The sequence below is a fragment of the Wolffia australiana genome, chromosome 6 (assembly GCF_029677425.1).
Source record: "Wolffia australiana isolate 7733 chromosome 6, ASM2967742v1".
NCBI classification, from domain to species: domain Eukaryota; kingdom Viridiplantae; phylum Streptophyta; class Magnoliopsida; order Alismatales; family Araceae; genus Wolffia; species Wolffia australiana.
The window spans coordinates 14,835,477-14,860,487 of NC_135840.1; the positions used below are offsets into that span (position 1 = coordinate 14,835,477).

At 43.3% G+C, this 25,011-nt stretch overlaps 1 non-coding gene and 1 pseudogene across 1 annotated transcript; one reads left to right on the top strand and one right to left on the bottom strand.

Moving 5' to 3' along the window:
* Positions 1-577: 577 nt before the first annotated feature.
* On the bottom strand, positions 578-671 carry LOC144705073 (small nucleolar RNA R71; annotated as a pseudogene).
* A 19,118-nt stretch (positions 672-19,789) lies between these two features.
* Positions 19,790-19,898, top strand: LOC144705074 (small nucleolar RNA R71). Its single transcript, XR_013581973.1, has one exon. It is a non-coding gene; the product is annotated as a small nucleolar RNA R71 (small nucleolar RNA).
* The last annotated feature ends 5,113 nt before the right edge of the window (positions 19,899-25,011 follow it).

The window sequence follows — 25,011 nt, forward strand, 5'->3', positions numbered from 1 at the left end:
CTTTTGCCAAAGTTGAGGGCAACTAACCCTCAACAAACGGTACTTCTAACTACTTTTTTGGAGATTGATGGTCTTAACAAGGTCTAAGGCTGGGACTAGTGTTGAGGAAGATCTAGACACTCAATATCCTGCTCTTCTAGCAACACTTACAGCTCAAGATAAAGAACAAGTCGATATGGCAAAAGATGGTCAGCCACAATAAGGGAGGAGAAGGACGATGCTGGATAGATCTACTCCATCAGGAAGTCTACGCAAACCGGCATCAACATCAATGTAGGTGAGGGGGTTATGTTTAGGTATGACAATGCCCTACTTCACTCTCTCCCTGAATTTACTGGTCATTCTTCTCAAAACCCCTTAGAATTTCTTGATAATTTTCACATTCGATGTTCCTCTCAAAATATTCCTAGTTTAACTACTGAAGCTTTAAAAATAAAATATTTTCCGCTTACTTTGAAAGATAAGGCATTCGCATGGTATAGAAATTTAGGCATAACATTTAACTCATGGGAAGAAATGCAGAATAAATTTCTACATAAATTTTATCTCCTTTCCAAAACTAATTTTTATAGAAAAGAAATTCAGAAATTTTATCCCCATGATCATGAAGCATTTAGTGAATCATGGGAAAGGTTCAATGAATTAATCCGAAAATGCCCTCACCATGGAATAGAAAAATGTCAGCTAGCTGAAATTTTTTATGAATCACTTCCAGATATTTTTAAAAGTAAAGTGAATCAAATAGCTGGTGGCTTGTTCTATATGGCTTATGAGGATGAAGTCTTTGATCTTTTGGAAAGGGTGGCTGAAACTGACCTACAGGAAATAGGAGCAAGTCAAAATGGAAGAAATGCCAACCCAAAACGAGGAGTGCTACAAGTAATTTCAAAGGAAGCTGATCTTCATGCAGGGATAAGAGAAACCAACAAGAAACTTGAAGAATTGACTTCCACTCTAAAGAATGCTTTTCTCCCTAACTCACCCCTTGTGAAAGCACAGATTTGTTCTATATGTTCTAGTAGAGATCATGAGGATGGAGCATGCCAACTTGCAGAGGAGGAGGTCCATTTGTTGAACCACAACCAACAGCCTTGGGGAGGACCAAAGAGGACCATCTACAACAACCATGGAATCTAATCCCAAGGAACCAAGGCCCCTTTCTAGCAACGAGTCCAATTCCAGACCCCACCACAGCAGTCTTATCAAGCAGCTCCACAAAACCAGGTACAAAATTTGTCCACTCTAACACCTGTGATCTCTCACATGATAGAGCAGCAGAATTGAAGGCTACAGAAAGAAATGGAGATGCGCATGCAAGCCATGATGGAAACACAGACAAAAATGATGATGGATGCGCAAGAGCAGACCAGACAGTTATTGGAGAGCTTGAAGCAAAGAACAGCTGACCATGGAGGTAAGGGAGTTGAATCCAACTCCCACTCAGGTCGATTTCCAACTCAACCTTCCATTAATCCCAAAAATTTATGTCATTTACAAGAGGAAACCCTATATCATGACAATGAGGAAGATCTTGAAGAAATTCAAGCCATTTCAAAATTGAGAAATGGCAAGGAACTTCAAGATCCTCACCGAGGCAAGGAAAAAACAAAATTGGAGGAAAATAACCTAAGAGAAGGAGAGGCTCCATCACCTAGTGTGGAACCCCTACCTTCAACCTACACCCCTCCCATTCCTTATCCTTCGGCCTTAAAACCCCTTAAGTCTTCTCCTGATTATGAGTATAGACTCCTAGAGAATTTCAAGAAAGCCACTATGTCAATAGCCGTAGAGGATATGATTAAATGTGCACCTTCTTTAAAGAAATATTTAAAGGATTCATGCACATCGAGGAAAACCAAGGAGGTAGTTAAGCCTTCTGAAAATGCCTCTAGTATCTTAAACTCTGTTCCCATTAAAAAGAAAGATCCAGGAGCTCCTTTTATTACATGTGAAATTGGAGGAAAGATTTTTACTAGAGTATTAGTAGATACAGGAGCTAGTAATAGTATTATTCCAAAATTTTTATATGAGGAATACAGTTTTGGGGAATTAGAGGAAATCTGCATGGATCTATTGCTAGTTGATGGAACAATTAGACAACCAGAGGGTAGGTTATCTGATGTGATGATAAACGTTGAAAATTCTAAGATCCCCGTCGATTTTATTGTAACTGAGGTAAAGGTAAAGGGAGATCTAAGTTTAGCGCCTATCATTCTAGGAAGACCCTTCTTGGTAACAGCTAGAATAATCATGGATTGGGAAAAAGGGACTGTTGAATTTAAGGTTGGAGAGGAAAGAGTTAAATTAGACATATCCAAGATGATGAAATGTCCTAAAGGGAGTAACGAAGAGTTAAAATTTTGTGATGAAGAGGAGGATGATGTCGATGCTATTCGAGGGTTTTTATTGAGAGTAGATGATGCCAACGAGGAAAGAGTAGAGCCTGAGCCTCCTACACTCTCCCTAGATTTGAACTAAGAGCTTAAACCTCTCCCATCATCTTTAAAATATGCATTTTAATATTCTAGAAATTCCTTACTTGTGATTATTTCCTCGTCCCTTACTTCTTCACAAGAAAATGATTTGCTTAAGGTATTGAGAGAGCATAAAGGAGCATTAGGATGGACATTTGAGGATATTAGAGGAATCCCTTCATCAATTTGTGAACACAGAATATTTTTAGAAGAAAATTCTAAACCTTCTAGGGAGCACCAACGTAGGCTGAATCCACATATGAGGGAAGTATTAGAGAATGAAATATTAAAATGGCTAGATGCAGGTATTATTTATACCATTTCTGATAGTGAATGGGTCTGCCCTGTTCAGATGGTGCCAAAGAAATCTGGAGTAACAATAGAGATCAATGAAAAGGGAGAAGAAATCCAGAAGAGGCTGATAACTGGATGGAGGGTATGTATTGACTATAGAAAATTAAATAAGGCTACAAAGAAAGACCATTATCCCCTTCCTTTCATTGATCAAATTTTAGAAAAACTATCAGGACAGAATTTCTTTTGTTTTCTTGATGGTTATTCAGGATATATTCAAGTTAACATTCATCCTGATGATCAAGAGAAAACAACTTTTACTAGCCCTGTAGGTACATATGCCTTCAGGCGCATGCCTTTTGGCCTATGTAATGCTCCAGCCACCTTCCAAAGATGCATGAACTCTTTATTCTCTGATTTAGTAGGTGATTGTTTAGAAATTTTTATGGATGATTTTTCTGTATTTGGAGATTCTTTTGAAAATTGCCTTCTAAATCTTACTAAAGTTCTTCAAAGATGCATTGAAGGTAACCTTGTGCTAAGTTGGGAAAAATCTCATTTTATGGTACATGAGGGAGTGGTATTGGGGCACAAGGTCAACAATCGTGGACTGGAAGTGGACAAGGCCAAAATAGAAGTCATCCAGGGCCTTCCACTCCCCACAAATCTAAAAACCCTTAGAGGGTTCCTCAGCCATGCAGGTTTCTATAGGAGGTTCATTCAAAACTTTGCTAAAATTTCCAAACCTCTTACTAATTTCCTTTCTAGTAAAACTAATGAAATCACTTTGGATAAAAGTGCTATTTCTGCTTTTGAAGAGCTGAAGAAGGCTCTCACACATGCACCTATTTTGAAAGCTCCAGATTGGAGCTTGCCATTTGAAATCATGTGTGATGCCTCGGATTTTGCTGTAGGGGCAGTCTTAGGATAGAGGAAAGAGAAGAAACCTGTGGCCATATATTATGCTAGCAGAACTTTAATTGATGCACAACTCAATTACTCTACCACAGAAAAAGAACTGCTAGCTGTAATTTTTGCTTTAGAAAAATTTCGACCTTATTTGCTTTGTAGTAAAATAATAGTCTACACTGATCATGCGGCATTAAAATATCTTTTACCTAAAAAGGAAGCTAAACCTAGGCTTATCAGATGGATTTTATTATTACAGGAATTTGACATAGAAATTCAAGATAAAAAGGGTTGTGAAAATTATGTCGCTGATCATCTTTCTAGGATCAAAGTAAATGACTCCTCACTTATCCATGTAGCATTTCCGGATGAGCAAATTCTGGCTATCCAAACAGGAAATGTTCCATGGTTTGCAAACATTGTGAATTTTTTGGTGACAGGAAGAGTCCCTTCAGGATGGAGCTACAATGAGAGAAAGAAGTTCTTCAAGGACATGCGAGATTATTTTTGGGAAGAACCAGAGCTATTCCATCAAGGAACTGATCAAATTCTTAGAAGATGCGTACCCGAAGAAGAACAGAACAGCATCCTTAAATTCTACCATTCCAACCCAGGAGGAGGTCACTATTCAGCTAAGGTAACAGCCCATAAGGTAATGGAAAGTGGGTTTTATTGGCCAACTTTATTTAAAGATGCACATGATTTTTATTTAAAATGTTTAGCATGTCAAGCATCTATAAATATTGATAGAAAAAATCATATGCCTCTAAAACCCATTTTAGAAGTAGAAATCTTCGATTTATGGGGCATTGATTTCATGGGACCATTTCCTAATTCGAATGGATATGAGTATATTTTAATGGCTGTAGACTATGTCTCAAAGTGGGTAGAAGCCATAGCCACTAGAACCAATACTAGTAAAGTTGTCACTGATTTTGTGGAGACTTACATCTTTTGCAGATATGGATGTCCTAGGGCTATAATAAGTGATGGGGGGTCACATTTTGTAAACTTTAATTTTAGACAGCTTTTGAAAAAATATGGTGTACAACATAGAGTAACTACCCCATATCACCCGCAAGCTAATGGGCAGGTTGAATTATGTAACAGAGAAATTAAGAAAATCCTTCAAAAAATTGTGAAGCCCAATGGGAAAGATTGGCCATACAAACTAAATGAAGCATTATGGGCCTATAGAACAGCCTATAAAACACCCTTAGGAATGTCCCCCTTCAGGTTGATATTTGGAAAACCATGTCATCTACCATTGGAGTTGGAACATAAAGCTTCATGGGCAATTAAAAAGCTAAATCTTTCTTTAGATGAAGCACGAAAATGCAGGTTGCTCCAGCTCCAAAAACTTGAAGAAATTAGGAATGAGGCTTATGAAAACTCCAAGATATACAAAGCCAAGATGAAGGCCTTCCACGACAAAAACATCAGAAGAAGGACCTTTGTCAAAGATCAAAAGGTATGGCTTTACAATTCAAGATTAAAACTCTTTCCTGGTAAGGTAAAAAGTAGATCGAATGGACCTTATTTGGTAGTAAAATCATATGAAAATGGGGCCATTTTAATTTCGGATCCTAGAACCCATAAACAATTCACAGTGAATGGGCAAAGGCTGAAGCCTTACTTACATGATGATCCTCCTCATCAACCCCTTAATATGATATTGGAAAACCCTGCAGGTTAGTAACATCCATAGAGCTGCATTAAAGCTTTTATTTCTATTTTTTACCTTTATTATTTTATTTTGTTTCTTTTGTTTCTTTGTTTTTCTTTTGTTTTCTTTTCTTTTCTTTGGTTTCAGAAAATGCCTACCACCAATACATGAAATGGACGTGAAGGAACCTACATGAAAGCGCTCAACCCACTGTTTGCGCCCTCTAAACTCCTTTTTATATTTTCCTATGCATTGAGGACTATGCAACTACTATGTGGGGGGAGATTCAATCCGCCTTAAAAGTTTTATATTTTCTATGATGTCTCAATGTTTTTTTTTTTTAATAAGATGGGGGGTATAAAAGATTCTTGAATTCAACATCCTGCCATAACCAAACTTTGGACAGCCCCTTTTATATTTTTACCTTAGAAAAAAATGTTGGGAAGCTAGGCTCATGATAAACTCAATTTTTGGGGTGTTTTTTACTGGTTGTTTAGCAGTTAATACGTGTGAGGATTGAGCTTATACAACGAAATTTATAACCTCACAACTTAGGGTGAGTGAGGGCCAATCCACAGGGAGACGGCAAAAAACAGCAGAAGAATTCTTTCTATCACATCAGTTCTTTTGGATCTCAATACTCAAGTATAAACTCTGGTAAACGATCTTCGGTAAAAATGACAGAGCTTTCTTTAAAAGTCTCGGTGCAGCAAATCTTCAGTAAGGCTTTCCTTACTAAGGATTTGCCTATGCCCATTGGGGCAATTTCACAAACACCCAGTGGGTGTTTGTGCACGCGCGAGCGCCTGCGCAGGCGAGCCTGCTCGCGGCGCTGCCGCGCGCGGGCGACCCTGCTCGCGGCGCTGCTGCGCGCGGGCGACCCTGCCCGCGGCGCTGCTGTGCGCGGGCGAGCTTGCTGCACTCAGCGCTACTGCGTGCGGCGTTGTTCCCCGCGGCTTGGATTGCTGGCAACCTAGGCTGTTGCCTGGGTTGCTAGCAGTTTGGAAGTTCTGCAGGGATGGATTTCACGATCTGATGCGAGAACAATGGAATTTTTGCTAGAACGGAATGGGAAACGATTCAATCAACTATGAAATTCGAAATCAAGCGTAACCAAAGGAACAACAAAAATTGGAAATGCTGAAGACAGCTTGTGATCTTCAACCCAACTCTGATTGTCTTAGAAGGGAGAAGAAGATTGTACTGAAACTGAAACGCTCACGCCTCCTCGTGTCACTCCTTCCGGGCAAGGCGATGATCGTCGTGCTCCGGCTACTCCTCAGCTTGCTTCTCTCCCAGCTCCAATTCTCATCAGCCTTGGAGGGTCTGCAGAAATCCTTTCTCTCCAAGCCCTAGCTTCCTTGAGAGAAATTCTGGACAACCTAAAATCAACTCTCAAGAGGGTATTTATAGGTTTCTCTTAAGTCATGCCCAGGGGCATTTTTGTAATTTTTACGTCTTTGAATTTTCGCCCGCTCCTCTTGATCCTCGTCTCTTTCCTTGATCTTCTTAACCTGTCTCTGAATGTTTACTAACCATAAAATGTTAAATATATTCCACTTGATTCAAAGGATCAAGTGGGGTTAGTAATTTCATAAAATGATGCATATGCATGATATTAGCATGAATTAACATTATAATTTTGATGAATGAAAGCTAAAAAGTTTAATTATTTGATGACATATTTGAGAGTCATCAAACACCCCCCAACTTAGATCATTACTAGTCCCTTAGTAATGAAATGCAGGTGAGAATAAAAGATGATCTCAAGTTGACTTTCGACTTCCGATAGCTTTGATTCATGCTCTTTTCAAGGAGTATTTTCAGCAATTGAACTTGACCAGCACAGGAGAAATTTAGGATCTATCTCAGCCTTCTACCTCAACTAAGTGCACTTGATCTACGGCGTACATATAGTAAGTACATAGTATATGGAGTAAGATCGAGTTAACACCCCAAGCGCACTATTGAACGAGGCGTAGAGAGTGGTGCTAAGGCTAGCTCAATACTATGGCTATAGTAGCATCGGCTCAAACACATGGGAGACAGCTTTTCCAACTTTATTTTCTTTGGCATTTGCTGCTTGTTGGTCATTTTTGATGACAATCAACTTTAGTAGTATGATGCAACCTTTTGCTCGTTTATGCGCAGTGCAGTTTTCACTTTATAGTTTGGTGGCGCTTATCCACTACCCATGTGCCGTCCTTAGTAGACTGGCAGCTTATTTGATGGAGGACCATCTCGAGAACGACGCCATGAGGACGAAGAACCATCTCGAGGATGAGGCGATGGGATGTCGTCAGCCACGCCGAGCAGCTCGCGCCGACGCTCGCTACCCGGGGTTTAAGTACCCCGCGTAAGAACTTTTATCTTTTTACTTATGCTCATTTTCATGTGTGTTTGTATTTTTGGATTCGTGGACTGGGCCAATGTTGTTGGGCCCCGTCCTCGTCATTTTTACTTTTTATGTTTGTATTTTAAATTTGTAAGGGAGGCCGAACCACGTCTCGCGACGGTTCGTCCTCTCCCACGTTCACTTGGCACCCATCCTCACTATATAAGGGGATGGCATGCCCAAGGAACACCTTGGAATCATTGTTAAAAAGTTTATTCACAATTCGTCTCCCCCTCTATCGTAGAGAGTAGTGTAGGGGGTTTGGCTAGCCCCACCCCACGTCGAGATCACTCCGTGGGTAGAGCCCACGTCTCTCCCGTCGAGATCACTCCGAGGGAGACGTGTTAAAGCGCGCCGTCGAGTTCACTCCGGGGAAATCTGCTCCGTCGAGGGAGCACACCCCAGATCCGTCAAGAACTCCTCTTTCTTGGAGGGTTCTTGGTTGTTACAGTTCAAGAAAGCCATTTCTTGGTACCTTTTTTCCACCCTTCAACCATTTCTTGATCGCCCACCCCCCTTTCCCCATCGTTTTCTTGATTCCCAACCGCCTCGTCTTGCCTTTCTTGATCGCCCACCCTCCTTTCCTTATCGTTTCTTGATTCCCAACCGCCTCGTCTTGCCTTTCTTGATCGCCCACCCCCCTTTCCCCATCGTTTCTTGATTCCCAACTGCCTCGTCTTGCCTTTCTTGATCGCCTACCCTCCTTTCTCCCATCATTTCTTGATTCCCAACCGCCTCGTCTTGCCTTTTTTGATCGCCCACCCTCCTTTCCCCATCGTTTCTTGATCCCCAACCGCATCCTCTTGTCTTTCTTGATCGCCCACTTTCTTTCCCCTTGATTTCTTGATTTCTTGATTTCTGGATTTCTTGAATTCTTGATTTCATGATTTCTTGATTTCTTGATCTCACCATATCTCCTTGATTCCCCTTCGTTCTCCCCTTCGCCCTCATCTTTCTTGATTTCTTGATTCCCACCCTCTACGCCATAAACGATTACTTGGTTTTCTACCCCACCCCCACGACTATTCCCACGATACTTGGTTCGCTGTCTTGCCCGCCCACACGACTACGCCGTGCGCCAGCCAGCGCGCGCTTATGCGCCCTCTGCTCCGACTTTTGTTGCACGCCACCCGTGGACTCAGCTCTCTGCTGGTAGTTACGACCGCACCGTCCGCACCGGTTTTGTCTCGTCCAGCGACACTCGTCCGCGACCCGACACTAAGCATCCGCTCGACGACTTGGACGTCTTGGACTAAGCGATACAAAGGTCAGTCTCGTCTCCCCTCTATAAACTCCAGTATTATTATCTTCGACAGTCTCGTCTTCCCCTATCGCGTCCGCTACCGTGATATTCTCGAACATCATCGGATAGGACTATCCACCTTATCGAGCATAGGGATTCTTGTGGTAGACGGACTGTCATCCGACTTGGACGCCGAACGCTCCAGGGCTGTTAGATGCCCCTCACTTAGTAGACGTCTAGTAGGTCCAGCGGGTCATTGGGAGTTTGATCTTAGGTTCACTCATCTCTCATTGATCGGTACGGCCGACGTCGCTATCCGTCAAGTCCTTATCTACTCATTCGTATTTTCTCATCATTCGGCTTACATCCCATACATTTGCATCATAACCCTGTGACGTGAAACGCGCCGATCGATCCCGGCCGTCGTCGTTTCACATCATATTGGTATCAGAGCCGGTCGTGTTAGCTTTCGCTTAACACGGTCAGTAGCATATCACTAAGGAAATTTTATTGGATTGTGCACGTCATTATTTTGAAAATCATTTACATCATATTGTGCACATCCTATTGGTTCATCGGCATTTCACACGTCATAACATTTCATCCATCACGCGCATACCCCTAGGAATTTTTTAGGCCATGAATGGTTGACCATAGGATGGTTCATACACGATCACCTCAAGCATCCGAATACCGGAGATCTTCTACCGCTATCCCTACTCGTAGGGCATCGGTAGACGAGGCCTATGACGAGCCCTTGGCTCGAGATGTTTCCCGACGACCGGGAAAAGCTCCCATAAAGGAGCATTCTGCCCCGGAGTACCGACCTCGAGGCCCCGAGGTCCCACCTCCTCGATACCAATGAGCTGACGAATGGGAGTATGACCGTGATGACCGCCGGCGATCCTCCCGGGAGTATCACGCTGACGACTGGCGAGGATCCCGCCACGGGAATGCGACCGCAAAGACAGGCGGAGATCCCCACCACGGGAGGATAGGCCAGCACCCGCTACTATGGCGGCCGTTCCTATCGTCCGGATAGGAACTACTATCCACCGAGACTAGAGGTTCTTGGCGTCCACGACTACCCAGAGGACGGGTGCTCAACCCCAACCGCATACCGGTGCGAGATGCATCGCACTATTCTTCCCGCCCGGGTAGCCCACGGTCACCACCTGTCGCGACGTCGATCGGACGTCGCCACTTATGGTGACAGTTCCGCCACGCCACACTATCGGGCTGCACCCACTCATCCGGGACCCATACGAGAGGCCCGGCACCACCTCGAGTGCCGCCGAGATACACAGTGGATTATGACCGCCCCCCCAGTTGGGATTATACCCCCGACAATTTGTCTCGACCAAGGAGGCCCACGGCATATTCCCCTCACCGGGTGCGTGCTTATCCAGCACACTCCCCGTTGCCACCGAGACGACCTCATCCCAACGGATACCCAGAGGAGCGGCCACCCTATCAACCGGCACCTCACCGAGATGTTTACTATGAGGATCGATCGGACCAATACAGCCAACCTGAAAGCTATAGATGTCAATCCCGAGATAGTCCTCCGTACTATCACGATGCGAGTTATCCACTCCGAGAGGAGGTACTCTCTTATGTAGGTTATCATGGGGATGTACATCCTCATTACTACCATGGACGACCCCGGGATCCTGAGGCGCCTCCACCTTGCTACCACCTACGAGAAGACTGGGAGCACTACTACGGAGAACGGCGAAAAACTCCCACCCCTCGGAATGAGTATCCTGCACACTATTACTACGACGACCGTTCCTATCCACCGGATAGGAACTACTGCCCGCATGAGAACCAGAGTTCTCGTCATCATGATGACCGGGGGCATCCTCACGAGATGGCCAACAACCCTAATCAGATACCGGTGCGAACTCTCCACGGTATCACCGCACTACTCGCCGCCCGGAGGCAGCCACATATGGTGGTAGTTCTGCCCACCCGCACTATTACTGGTCGACGCGCGTACCGCACTTGGCCAATACCAGGAGCCTCTAGCACCATCTCGGCGCCACCAAGGAGGCCGAACCCCTACCCACCTCATATACCACAGTCATCCTACTTACCGTTTGCGCCCTCATTGAGTTGTGCGGCACACGAACCCCTTGCACACCATTCAAGACAACCGACCAAGCTGGCATCATGTGATTCATACATGTCACCTGCTCACTATGGACAGCCCCCTCCACTAGTGTCAAGTGCAAAAGAATCTAGGGAACCACTTAGCTCACAACATGTTAGGCAAACCAAGTGTGCCCATCATCAGCATGATGACATTGATAGGAGATGTCGAGACAATGTACCCACTAGAAAGATACATCTAGTGACTCCATTCATTACCTTAGCCCAACACATGATGCACCTTCACGGTTATCCCGTCGATATGTCATCCGACCGTCGAACGTCACAATATAATGAAAGGAGACTCATTCTAGAGGTACTATTGGGAGCCCACCGACCCGCCCGTTGCCAGATCCACCACCGCCTTCACCATTCCTTCGTCCTTTTGCTATCCCAGCCTCTGGGCTCTTCTTCACACGCGTCCAAACAACTCACCCCTCAACGCGATTTCTAGTATTTTTAAATTTGCACTGGATTTATATTACATTCCAAGGAATGTACTGCAGTCCACCGTGGGTCTATACCCCCCACATACTAGGATGTTTACCTCGCATGGATCGAGTTCACTGTTTGCCCAATGGTGAACCGTACTAGTTTGGCATTATTTGAAACTAAACTATGGTCAATTACTTCATGGACACTAGATATCATTCATGTAGGTAATCATACTAACTGTTTGGATTCCGTTCTTCGTACATGCATTAAGTAGTAGAACATGCATCATTGCATCCATTTGTTTCTTTTACATTGCATCCATGAATGAGCAGTATAAGGCATCAGCGGGTAAGGGTCGTAGGTCCATGTCGTTCTCTGAGGGAGAACTGGTCCTGGTCAGATTGAGGCCCGAGAGGTTCTCTCCTGGGGTCGCTACGAAGCTCCATGCTCGTAGCGCCGGGCCTTTCCCGATTGCCCAACAGATCTACGACAACGCCTATGTCGTGAGCATCCCGCCAAATTGGGGGATTAGTTCGACGTTGAACGTCAGTGACTTATCCCGATACCAGCCTTCGCCACCCATCATCGAGCCTCACAGCCAATTGAATCTTAATAGTAGTGAAAGTGAGAGCAAACCCACTCCTTCTCCGTTTCCCCTCCTTGTACGGCAAGACGCGATAGAAACGATACTGCAGGAGGTAATTCACGATGAGGGGGAGCGAGTTGGCCATTCTTTCCTAGTCCATTGGCACGGGCGACCATCATCCGATGACACGTGGATCTCCGAGGACGACCTTCGCCGACTTCGACCGGACCTACTGCCTCCACTAGAAGACCTTGCTGAGCTTTGCTCGCCAGAGTCGAGCTCCTCCCACCTCGGGAGGATGATGGAGGACCATCTCGAGGACGACGCCACGATGACGAAGAACCATCTCGAGGATGACGCGATGGGATGTCGTCAGCCACGCCGAGCAGCTCGCGCCGACGCTCGCCACCCGGGGTTTAAGTACCCCGCGTAAGAACTTTTATCTTTTTACTTATGCTCATTTTCATGTGTGTTTGTATTTTTGGATTCGTGGACTGGGCCAATGTTGTTGGGCCCCGTCCTCGTCATTTTTACTTTTTATGTTTGTATTTTGAATTTGTAAGGGAGGCCGAACCACGTCTCGCGACGGTTCGTCCTCTCCCACGTTCACTTGGCACCAATCCTCACTATATAAGGGGATGGCATGCCCAAGGAACACCTTGGAGTCATTGTTGAAAAGTTTATTCACAATTCGTCTTCCCCTCTATCGTAGAGAGTAGTGTAGGGGGTTTGGCTAGCCCCACCCCACGTCGAGATCACTCCGTGGGTAGAGCCCACGTCTCTCCCGTCGAGATCACTCCGAGGGAGACGTGTTAAAGCGCGCCGTCGAGATCACTCTGGTGCGAGGAAAGAGTTTTAAGAAGCCGCCACCATCAAGAATCGAAAGAGGCCTTCGTCGAGATTACTCCGGGGGTCTTGGGAGATTCAAGAAGCGTGGCCGACACGCCATCAACCGGGGAAATCTGCTCCGTCGAGGGAGCACACCCCAGATCCGTCAAGAACTCCTCTTTCTTGGAGGGTTCTTGGTTGTTACAGTTCAAGAAAGCCATTTCTTGGTACCTTTTTTCCACCCTTCAACCATTTCTTGATCGCCCACCCCCCTTTCCCCATCATTTTCTTGATTCCCAACCGCCTCGTCTTGCCTTTCTTGATCGCCCACCCTCCTTTCCCTATCGTTTCTTGATTCCCAACCGCCTCGTCTTGCCTTTCTTGATCGCCCACCCCCCTTTCCCCATCGTTTATTGATTCCCAACTGCCTCGTCTTGCCTTTCTTGATCGCCTACCCTCCTTTCTCCCATCATTTCTTGATTCCCAACCGCCTCGTCTTGCCTTTTTTGATCGCCCACCCTCCTTTCCCCATCGTTTCTTAATCCCCAACCGCATCCTCTTGTCTTTCTTGATCGCCCACTTTCTTTCCCCTTGATTTCTTGATTTCTTGATTTCTGGATTTCTTGAATTCTTGATTTCATGATTTCTTGATTTCTTGATCTCACCATATCTCCTTGATTACCCTTCGTTCTCCCCTTCGCCCTCATCTTTCTTGATTTCTTGATTCCCACCCTCTACGCCATAACCGATTACTTGGTTTTCTGCCCCACCCCCACGGCTATTCCCACGATACTTGGTTTGCTGTCTTGCCCGCCCACACGACTACGCCGTGCGCCAGCCAAGCGCGCGCCTTGTGCGCCCTCTGCTCCGACGTTTGTTGCACGCCACCCGTGGACTCAGCTCTCTGCTGGTAATTACGAGCGCACCGTCCGCACCTGGTTTTGTCCTCGCCAATGACACTCGTCCGCACGACCCGACACTAAGCATCCGCTCGACGACTTGGACGCCTTGGACTAAGCGATACAAAGGTCAGTCTCGTCTCCCCTCTATAAACTCCAGTATTATTATCTTCGACAGTCTCGTCTTCCCCTATCGCGTCCGCTACCGTGATATTCTCGAACATCATCGGATAGGACTATCCACCTTATCGAGCATAGGGATTCTTGTGGTAGACGGACTGTCATCCGACTTGGACGCCGAACGCTCCAGGGCTGTTAGATGCCCCTCACGTAGTAGACGTCTAGTAGGTCCAGCGGGTCATTGGGAGTTTGATCTTAGGATCACTCGTCTCTCATTGATCGGTACGGCCGACGTCGTTATCCGTCAAGTCCTTATCTGCTCATTCGTATTTTCTCATCATTCGGCTTACATCCCATACATTCGCATCATAACACTGTGACGTGAAACGCGCCGATCGATCCCGGCCGTCGTCGTTTCACATCATTATTCCCCCGACGAAGTTTTGTATCCTTCTTGGTTCAGGGAGCTTCACTCACGTCATAATAATATTGCCGATGAGCTAACACTAACCCTACTCTCCACTAAAGCTAAAAATTTTCGTGCATGTAAGTGCTAACTCAACCCGAGGTGGATGGTGAGGTGAGATACGTATAATGGTCAGATATATGGCTGTAATAGTATGGATCATAGTGCACCTAGCTAGGCTTACTTCACCTAGGATTTCCTAGCTGGCCACTCTTGCACTTCTACCCTTTTGAAAAGAATCGAATTATCATGCATATCATTGGACAAGCATCTCCTAGGATCATCAAATATCCATGGTTTGTGAATGCAAAACGAAAAAAAAAAAAAAAAAATTAATGGATGATGCATGCAACTGTACTCTCCTCCCCCCCAATAAAAAGGCATGTTCCTACATGACAAATCATAATTAAGAGAAAGGAGAAAGAGAGATCAAACCATGGAAGGAAACGCGGCGATCAGCATTCGTGTTGTCCAGTGACGGTGTACCTAGCTTGGATAGGAGTTGCTGCACACGAAGACAGAAACAAAAACGAAGAAAACAAAAACAAAACACGGCAAAATAACGAAACAGAGAAAATAGAAAATGGAAGCAAAAACTAATCAGATCATGCGCGCTCGTGCGGTGGCTTTTCTAAAATAATATTCATGGGGCTATTAAGATCCTCTTCTTCTAAGTAGGGTTTGAGCCGTATCCCATTCACAGTGAATTGTCTTTGAGATGTAGGATCAAAAATGGTAACCGCTCCATTCTCAAAAACCTGCTGAACAAGGAAGGGGCCATCCCATCGCGTTTTCAATTTTCCTGGAAAGAGTTTTAATCTAGAGTTGTAAAGCCATACTTTTTGATTCTCTACAAAAATTCTTCTCCTCAAGCTCTTATCATGAAACATCTTCATCTTGGCTTTATAAATCTTCGAATTTTCATAAGCCTCATTTCTTAACTCTTCCAACTCATTCAATTGAAGAAGTCTATGCTTGCCGACTCTATCCAAATCTAGGTTGAGTTTCCTAATAGCCCAAAGGGCCTTGTGTTCTAACTCAAGTGGTAGGTGACAAGCCTTCCCAAAGATAAGTCGAAAGGGAGACATGCCGAGAGGAGTTTTGTAAGCGGTCCTATAGGCCCATAATGCCTCGTCTAACTTCCTAGACCAATCTTTCCCATCCGGACGCACTATTTTCCTCAAAATTTTCTTAACCTTTCGATTGCACAAGTCCACTTGGCCATTGGCTTGAGGGTGATAAGGAGTAGTGACTCGATGATGGACACCAAACTTCTAGAGGAGGTTCCTAAAGTTGTAGTTTGTAAAGTGGGAACCTCCATCACTAATGATAGCTCTTGGGCATCCATATCTATAAAAGATGTTTTTCTCAATAAAATTAGTCACTACCTTACTGTCATTGGTTTTGGAGGGAATGGCTTCTACCCATTTGGAGACATAATCGACAGCCATCAAAATATATTCATAACCATTAGAACTAGGGAAGGGTCCCATAAAATCGAATCCCCATAAATCAAATATTTCTACTTCTAGTATGGGTTGTAGGGGCATTCTATCTTTCCTATTTATGTTGATGGATGCTTGGCATGCTAAACAAGTATTATAAAATTTCTAGGCGTCATGAAATAATGTAGGCCAAAAGAAACCCGATTCAACAACTTTATGAGTTGTTACCTTGGCCGAGTAGTGTCCCCCTCCGGGTTTGGAATGACAGAATTCCAAAATGCTTCTTTGCTCGCTCTCGGGGGACACATCGCCTCAAAATTTGATCTTGGCCTTGAAAGAATAGCTCCGGATCTTCCCAAAAGTAAAATCGTGCATCCTTAAGCAGCTTCTTCCTCTCATGAGACGTCCATCCTGCGGGAATTTTTCCTGAAACCAAAAAATTGACAATGTGCGCATACCAAGGAACCAATGTTCCTTGTGCAGTTAGGACAAATTCATCAGGAAATGCATCATTAATTTGTTCAGTTGGGGCGCCTATGATTCGGGAGAGGTGGTCGGCTACTACATTTTCACACCCTTTCTTATCTTTAATCTCTAAATCAAATTCCTGTAATAAAAGCACCCATCTAATCAATCTCGGTTTAGCCTCTTTCTTCGTTAACAAGTATCTAATAGCTGCATGATCAGAATAAACAGTTATTTTACTACCTAGTAAATAAGACCTAAACTTTTCTAAAGCGAAAATAATGGCCAGCAGCTCCTTTTCGGTGGTGGTGTAATTCAGTTGTGCGTCCACTAAGGTCCTGCTGGCGTAGTAGATCACCACGGGTTTCTTATCAATTCTTTGGCCTAACACTGCACCTACTGCAAAATCAGAAGCGTCGCACCTTAGTTCAAAAGGAAGGGTCCAATCGGGCCCTTGCAGGATAGGCGCATTAACCAAAGCTTCTTTCAATTTATAAAATGCATCTTTAGCCTCTAGTGTTAGTTCAAAATCATTATTTTTAGACGATAAAAGGTTTGTAAGAGGTTTAGAAATTTTAGCAAAATCAAGGATAAAACGTCTATAGAAACCCACGTGGCGAGAAACCCTAAGGGTTTTTAGGTTGGTTGGAGGTGGAAGGCCCTGGATGATTTCGATTTTGGCCTTGTCCACTTCCAATCCACGGTTGCTGACCGTGTGTCCCAGCACTACTCCCTCCTGCACCATGAAATGAGATTTTTCCCAACTTAGGACAAGGTTGGACTCAATGCACCTCTTCAATACTTTGGTGAGGCTTAGGAGGCAGTTCTCAAAGGTAGATCCAAATACTGAAAAATCATCCATAAATATTTCTAAACATTCGCCTACTATATCAGAAAATAGGGCATTCATACATCGCTGAAATGTGGCGGGGGCATTGCATAACCCGAAGGGCATACGCCTAAAGGCATATGTCCCTACGAGACTCGTAAATGTTGTCTTCTCTTGATCATCAGGATGGATGTTTACTTGGTTGTATCCTGAATAACCATCAAGAAAACAAAAATATTGCTGCCCTGATAGTTTTTCTAGTATTTGATCTATGAAGGGCAGTGGGTAGTGATCTTTCTTTGTCGCCTTGTTTAATTTCCTATAATCAATGCACACCCTCCATCCAGTGGTCAATCTCTTCTGCACCTCTTCCCCTTTTTCATTCACTTCTACTGTAATTCCAGATTTCTTTGGTACCATGTGTACGGGACTCACCCATCTACTGTCGGATATGGCATAAATAATTCCTGCATTCAACCACTTTATAATTTCGTTCTCAAGAACTTCTCTCATGTAAGGGTTGAGTCTCCTTTGATGCTCTCTACAAGGTCTTGCTTCCTCTTCTAAAAATATCATGTGTTCATAAATCGAAGATGGAATTCCCCTAATATCATCAAATGTCCAACCTATAGCATTTTTATGCTCCCTAAGTACATCGAGCAAGTCACTTTCTTGTTCAGGAGTGAGTGATGAGGAAATGATTACCGGTAAGATTTCCTTCTCATCTAGATATGCATATTTGAGGGATGAGGGTAAGGGTTTCAATTCTGGTCCTACCTCTACCAAAGGGGCGTCTATGACTTCTTCCTCTAGCTCTCTGCCCTCTACTTGTGACAAGTATTCCTGAATCACATCCTCTCCGTCACCCTCTGCACACAATTTTAACTCCTCATTGCTTCCTAAGGGACACTTCATCATTTTTGATATATCAAGTTGAACTCTCTCCTTTCCAATTTTAAACTCCACCGTCCCCTTTTCCCAATCCATTATCGTTTTTGCCGTAACTAGAAATGGTCTTCCTAAGATAATAGGAGCTAAGCTAATGTTTCCCGATATCTTCACATCAGTCACTATAAAATCTACAGGTATTTCACAATTCTCTACAGTGATCATGACGTCGGTTAACCTTCCTTTGGGTTGCCTCACGGTTCCATCGGCTAGGAGTAAATCCATGTGTATTTCCTCCAATTCTCCAAACCCACACTCCTCATATAATGCCGTTGGGATGATGCTTATGCTTGCTCCCGTATCTAATAAAACTTTAGAAAATGTGTTTCCTCCAATTTCACATGTGATGAAAGGGGCTTCGGGGTCTCTCATTTTGATAGGGATGGCATTAAGGATGCTAGAGGCGTTCTCAGATAATTTAACTACTTCCCTAGGCTTCCTAATGGTGCAAGAGTCCTTAAGGTACTTCTTTAGGGAGGGTGCGCACCTAAGCATATCTTCTACAGGTACAGTCATGGTGGATTTTTTAAAATTCTCCAGCAATCGGTTTTCATAATCAAGGATCGGTTTTTTTCTATTTAAAGCGGAAGGGTAAGGAACATGTTGCCCACTCGTAGAAGGTAGAGGTTCCTCCACGTAGGGAGAATCCTCTCCTTCTTCCTCTCGTGGTTCATTCCCCTTCTTAGAATTCTCTCTAGAGTTCTGATAGGGATCTTGAAGTTCTTTTCCATTTCTCAATTTTGAGATTGCTAGAACTTCAGGATCGTCTCCATTCGTCTCATCAGGAATGGAGTGCTGCACATGATGCAAGTTGCATGGATTTATTAATGGTTTCGTGGGAAATTTATAAGATGTGCAAGGTAGGTATAGAGATATACCTTGATGTTCGGATTGTGTAGGCCTGAAGCTTTCTAGCATCTTCCTCATCTGCTCTTGAGACTCCAGCATTTGCTTTGTTTGAAATTCCATCATCATTTGCATCTTCATCTCCATCTCCGCCCGCAACTTTTGGTTTTGCTTCTCTATCATATCTGAAATGACGGGGGTAAGTGAAGAAAAATCAGGTTGGTTCTGAGATGGAACCTGATACTGCTGTGGAGGCATGTGCTGGAATGATTGTCTCTGCTGGAACGGAGGTTGAGCTGCCGGCTTGTTCCCTTGGTGGAAGGTCTCTCCATTTTGGAAATTTGGCCTCTTTTGACCTGCCCACGGTTGTTGCGGCTGGTTGAAGGCCTTCACCTCTTCTTCCATGGCTTGGTAGGCTCCATCTTCATGTTCCCTACTGAAGCAGAGAGAGCAGATCTTAGCTTTAATGATAGGAGAGTTACCTAAAAAGACATTCTTCAAGGTGAAGGTGAGCTCCTCCAATTTTTGGTTAGTCTCCCTTAGGCCCGCTTGTAGCTCTCCCTCCTTGGCGTTAACCTGCAGAACTCCTGCTCTTTTTGGCTGCAGGTTTCTCCCATTCTGATTGGCCCGAATCTCCTGCAAGTCAGTTTCTGCAACTCTCTCCAAAATATCGAAAACTTCATCCTCATATGCGGTATAAAACGTTCCACCCGTAGCGAGATTTACTTTGTTTTTCATAGAATCAGAGAGAGATTCATAAAATATTTGGGCTAGTTGACATTGCTCAATGCCATGGTGAGGACATTTCCTCAACAAATCATTGAATCTCTCCCATGACTCACTAAAGGCTTCTCCGTCATGAGGATGGAAATTGTGAATTTCTCTTCTATAAAAATTCATTTTGGAGAGAGGGTAAAATTTCTGCATAAATTTTTCTTGCATCTCTTCCCAAGAATTAAAAGTGATTCCTAGATTACGATACCATGCAAACGCTTTATCTTTAAGAGTTAGAGGAAAATATTTCATTTTTAACATCTCTGTAGATATTCTAGGAACATTTTCAGAAGAGCATCTAATATGAAAATCATCAAGGAATTCTAAAGGATTCTGTGCAGGTAATCCGTTAAATTCAGGTAGAGAATTGATAAATGCATTATCGTATCGAAACAAGATACCTTCACCGATGTTCAGATTTACATCGGTTTGTCGTAAGCTTCCGGACGGTGTAGACCTATCCAACATAGTTCTTCTCCTTTCATTCTGCTGATGTATCTCTTCAGCCATATTTCTCTGCTGAATTTCTGGTTCTGTGACTGTAGAATCCGGGGTGGCGTCTCTACTAATTTTTTCTACAGACTTCTCACCAGCTCCTGAGCGTGTAACTACCATAGATCTTCAGCACAAATGTTAGCAGAACAACGAGCTGAGGATTTTTAAGTCCTGCAGCTTAAGGAGAATCAAGAAAAGATTACTGAACAATTAAAAAATAAATTCCTACTGTAATACCGTGCTCCCCGGCAACGGCGCCAGTTGATAAACTCAATTTTTGGGGTGTTTTTTACTGGTTGCTTAGGAGTTAATACGTGTGAGGATTGAGCTTATACAACGAAATTTATAACCTCACAGCTTAGGGTGAGTGAGGGTCGATCCACAGGGAGACGGCAAAAAACAGCAGAAGAATTTTTTCTATCAAATCAGTTCGTTTGGATCTCAATACTCAAGTATAAACTCTGGTAAACGATCTTCGGTAAAAACGACCGAGCTTTCTTTAAAAGTCCCGATGCAGCAAATCTTCGATAAGGCTTTCCTTACTGAGGATTTGCCTATACCCATTAAGGCAATTTCACAAACACCTAGTGGGTGTTTGTGCACGCGCGAGCGCCTGCACAGGCGAGCCTGCTCGCGGTGCTACCGTGCGCGGGCGACCCTACTCGCGGCGCTACTGCGCACGGGCGACCCTGCCCGCGGCGCGGCTGCGCGCGGGCAAGCTTGCTGCACGCAGCGCTACTGCGTGCGGCGTTGTTCCCCGCGGCTTGGATTGCTGGCAACCTAGGCTGTTGCCTGGGTTGCTAGCAGTTTGGAAGTTCTGCAGGGATGGATTTCACGATCTGATGCGAGAACAATGGAATTTTTGCTAGAACGGAATGGGAAACGATTCAATCAACTATGAAATTCGAAATCAAGCGTAACCAAAGGAACAACAAAAATTGGAAATGCTGAAGACAGCTTGTGATCTTCAACCCAACTCTGATTGTCTTAGAAGGGAGAAGAAGATTGTACTGAAACTGAAACGCTCACGCCTCCTCGTGTCACTCCTTCCGGGCAAGGCGACGATCGTCGTGCTCCGGCTACTCCTCAGCTTGCTTCTCTCCCAGCTCCAATTCTCATCAGCCTTGGAGGGTCTACAGAAATCCTTTCTCTCCAAGCCCTAGCTTCCTTGAGAGAAATTCTGGACAACCTAAAATCAACTCTCAAGAGGGTATTTATAGGTTTCTCTTAAGTCATGCCCAGGGGCATTTTTGTAATTTTTGCGTCTTTGAATTTTCGCCCGCTCCTCTTGATCCTCGTCTCTTTCCTTGATCTTCTTAACCTGTCTCTGAATGTTTACTAACCATAAAATGTTAAATATATTCTACTTGATTCAAAGGATCAAGTGTGGTTATTAATTTCATAAAATGATGCATATGCATGATATTAGCATGAATTAACATTATAATTTTGATGAATGAAAGCTAAAAAGTTTAATTATTTGATGACATATTTGAGAGTCATCAGCTCACTGAGCGCATCATGATCATATTATAGGGGCATCAATGTTGAAATGGCGAGAGTACATGATCAATCTAGGTAGTACATGATCTTATCCCCAAATGGCAAGAGTACATGGTAGGGTGAAGGACAGATCTGAAAATCAAAAGGTGTATACCCCATAGATAAGGATTTGAGTGTTGAGTGAAAGTGTGACACCCCCACTACACCCATATTTTGATTTAACCGAACCTATCTATGTGAATGACTACCTATCAGCCTAATCATATGCTGGATAGTGAGATGCACTTCTTCAAGTCTTGAGCACATTACCCCTCAATTTCATACCTCTTATAAAATCTTCATCCCACAATTCTTCATTTGCCATCTTCATCCATCTATGCTTACTGACCCTTTACCTCACCGTACCTATATACGACCCCACCTCCTTGCTTATGAAATGCCTTACTCCCAAGTCGTTCTATCTCTCTTATCTTTAAAAACAATATCATGTTGATATTTGTCATCTGATTTTAAATCTTTTCCATTGATATTCACTCTGCATCTTCTCAATCTATTTCCTCTTTCTGATCCTCAAAGTAAAAAAAAAAAACAAAAATCCTCTTTGAGGGTAGAGTGATTGCATGAAATCTGTGATTGACATTCATTCAAGAAAAATTATTTGATTACGGTAGTTCATACATCCTTTCTTATTCTCTTCTTCTATTTTCCGGCCCAAAAAAATAAAATAAAAAAACAGGAAATACAGAAAAATTACTATGAAGAATACATTTTACAAAATTATGAAAAAAGAAAGGAAAAATTACTATGGGGCTTGTTTCTTCTTCTTATTTGTTTCCTATGAACTGCCTATCATTCCATAATGAATGCATTCTCTACCTAGAAGAATAGCTTATGAGGATCATCTTTACATTCTTCTACCTTCCACATTTCTTCTTGAATCTTGGGAGTAGGCTATATAAGTAATCTTCCTCCGACTTTCTTAACTCAGACTTTGCCCATTCTCCTTAAACCTTTCTTCTCATCTCTCTTGAAGCGTAGAGTAGATAGGAAGCCATTTCTTAACACGCCTTGTTACCTTGTGCTCATAATAAGAGGCGAAGAGTGCATACTCTCTATTTCAGGTCTGATGAAGCTTTTAGGGACATCACCTCTTAGGTAGCCCTTTCTCTTGTGAGCGAGTGAACCAAGAGGGGTGAGGCCCAGTTCAATGTGTGAAGTGAGGAAATCTTTTTTTTAAGGTGTTGAGCCTAGAGAGAAGTAAGCTGCCCTATTATGACCACCAGTTCTGCTCAGACCATGAGAAAAAAGTTCATATATTCCTGCAAAGGTTTTGACCTAGATTGTCGAAGGAAAATGCTCATCTAGATATGTGATTGATAAACTTTACGCTTCATGCAGATACCTGCTTGGTGTAACGGACTAGCAATGATCTAAGTTGGGGGGTATTTGATAAATCCAAAATGATAGTAATATATATGTGCAATTTCAGCTAATTTATGTACTTTTTTATCTTTATCTGGATATATTATCAACATTTATGTTAAGTTGTGAAACATCATGAAACAAAATCACATTTTTCTAATTTGGAGTTAATTATTATCATTTGTGGGACTAACCCCACTTAACTCAATGAGTTAAGTGGAATGAATCTCACTCTCTTTAGTTTATGTGGAAGATGCAGGAATTAGGTGAAACTTTCATGAATAAAGGGGATAATTAAATGAAGAGGAAGCTATTTGGACCAGAGGAGCAGGCTCAGCTACAACCCTGGGCCAAGAAAGAAGGCCCAAAGTAAGACAGTTGGCTCTAGTCTAAAGGCCCACTAAGGAAGCTCCACTAAGCCCACTATGAGAGGCATGTTGGGCCAAGGAAAGGAGGGCAAGGGGAAGGTCCAGTCATGATTATTTATGAATATTTCAGTGGCTTAAATGATGATTGGAGGACAACCTTGGACGTGGATCCAAGCCAGAGAAGAAGATCGAGCCATTCAATCCACAAAACATCCAAGGGTGGAGACTTAAAGATAGCACCTTTAATGCTAATTAAGGAAAGAAGCCTTGAACGTCCAGGGGGTATTTCAAAGGTCTCAATGCTGATTGGAGGACCATAATGGACGTGGATCATGACCCTGAAAAGAAGATCTGGTCATCCATTGTATTAAAAATCCAATGGCTCTCCTTTGCTCTCTCTCCCTATATAAACCCCTTCACCCTATTGTAAAATTCATCTTGTGATTCAATCCAAAGTAATGTTTGGTGGCCTAAGTGTAATTGAGTCATAGATCCATTCACCTCAGTGAGTGCCAGGCTGAGCAGGAAGCATCCAGGGCTGGTGGAAAGGAGAAGAAGAAGTCCATTGGACCTTAGCGGGTGTGACAAAGAGGTTACCTTCTTATTTCTCCTTTTTCATTCTTTTCTGTTCGTCTTTTGTCTTTTAGTTAGTCTTGGATCAGCTAGCCAATATCCAGACGGTTTGAGTGCATCCAACCACGCTCTACAATTCGTTCTAGAAATCATTCTAGAGTGATTTTAGTACAGTCCATTTTTTCTCTCTCCTCCACCAAGGCACCTTCCCCATTTGGCATCCGGACTTAGCCAAATTTTGACAATGTCTAGAGCACCAAACTGTTTCATTTCCTATTTTATTTTAGCTTTCAAATACTCCTAAAAAGTACAAAAAAATTATTTTCTGCCTATTAATATTATAATAATATTTTATTTTTCTTTGTTATATATTTTTATTTAATTAGTTATTTATCCTCATATGTAGTAAACCTACCTCTAAAATTATTAAAAAATACATAACTAAAGCACAAATTTTTAATAAAAAAAAACCCTTGCTCCCTGTGGATCGACTCTTACTCTCCCTACGCTAGTAGGGTTATTATAAATTTTTGTTGTTTTAATTCGGATAAACCAACGACACTAATTAGTGAAGTTAGCTCATCACTAATTACCCCAAAATCTGAATTATCAGGGATAAAAACTTTCCTCTGTATGTGTTGATCATGGAATGCCATCATTTTGGCTTTGTAGATGGGAGAGTTCTCATATGCTTCGTTTCGCAACTCCTCCAATTCATGTAACTGCAATAAACGGTGTTCACGTGCATCATCTAGAGAGATATTAAGTTTCTTAATAGCCCATAAAGCGCGATGTTCGATTTCTGAGGGACGATAACAAGCTTTTCCAAAAACTAACCTGAATGGCGACATTCCTAATGGGGTTTTATATGCAG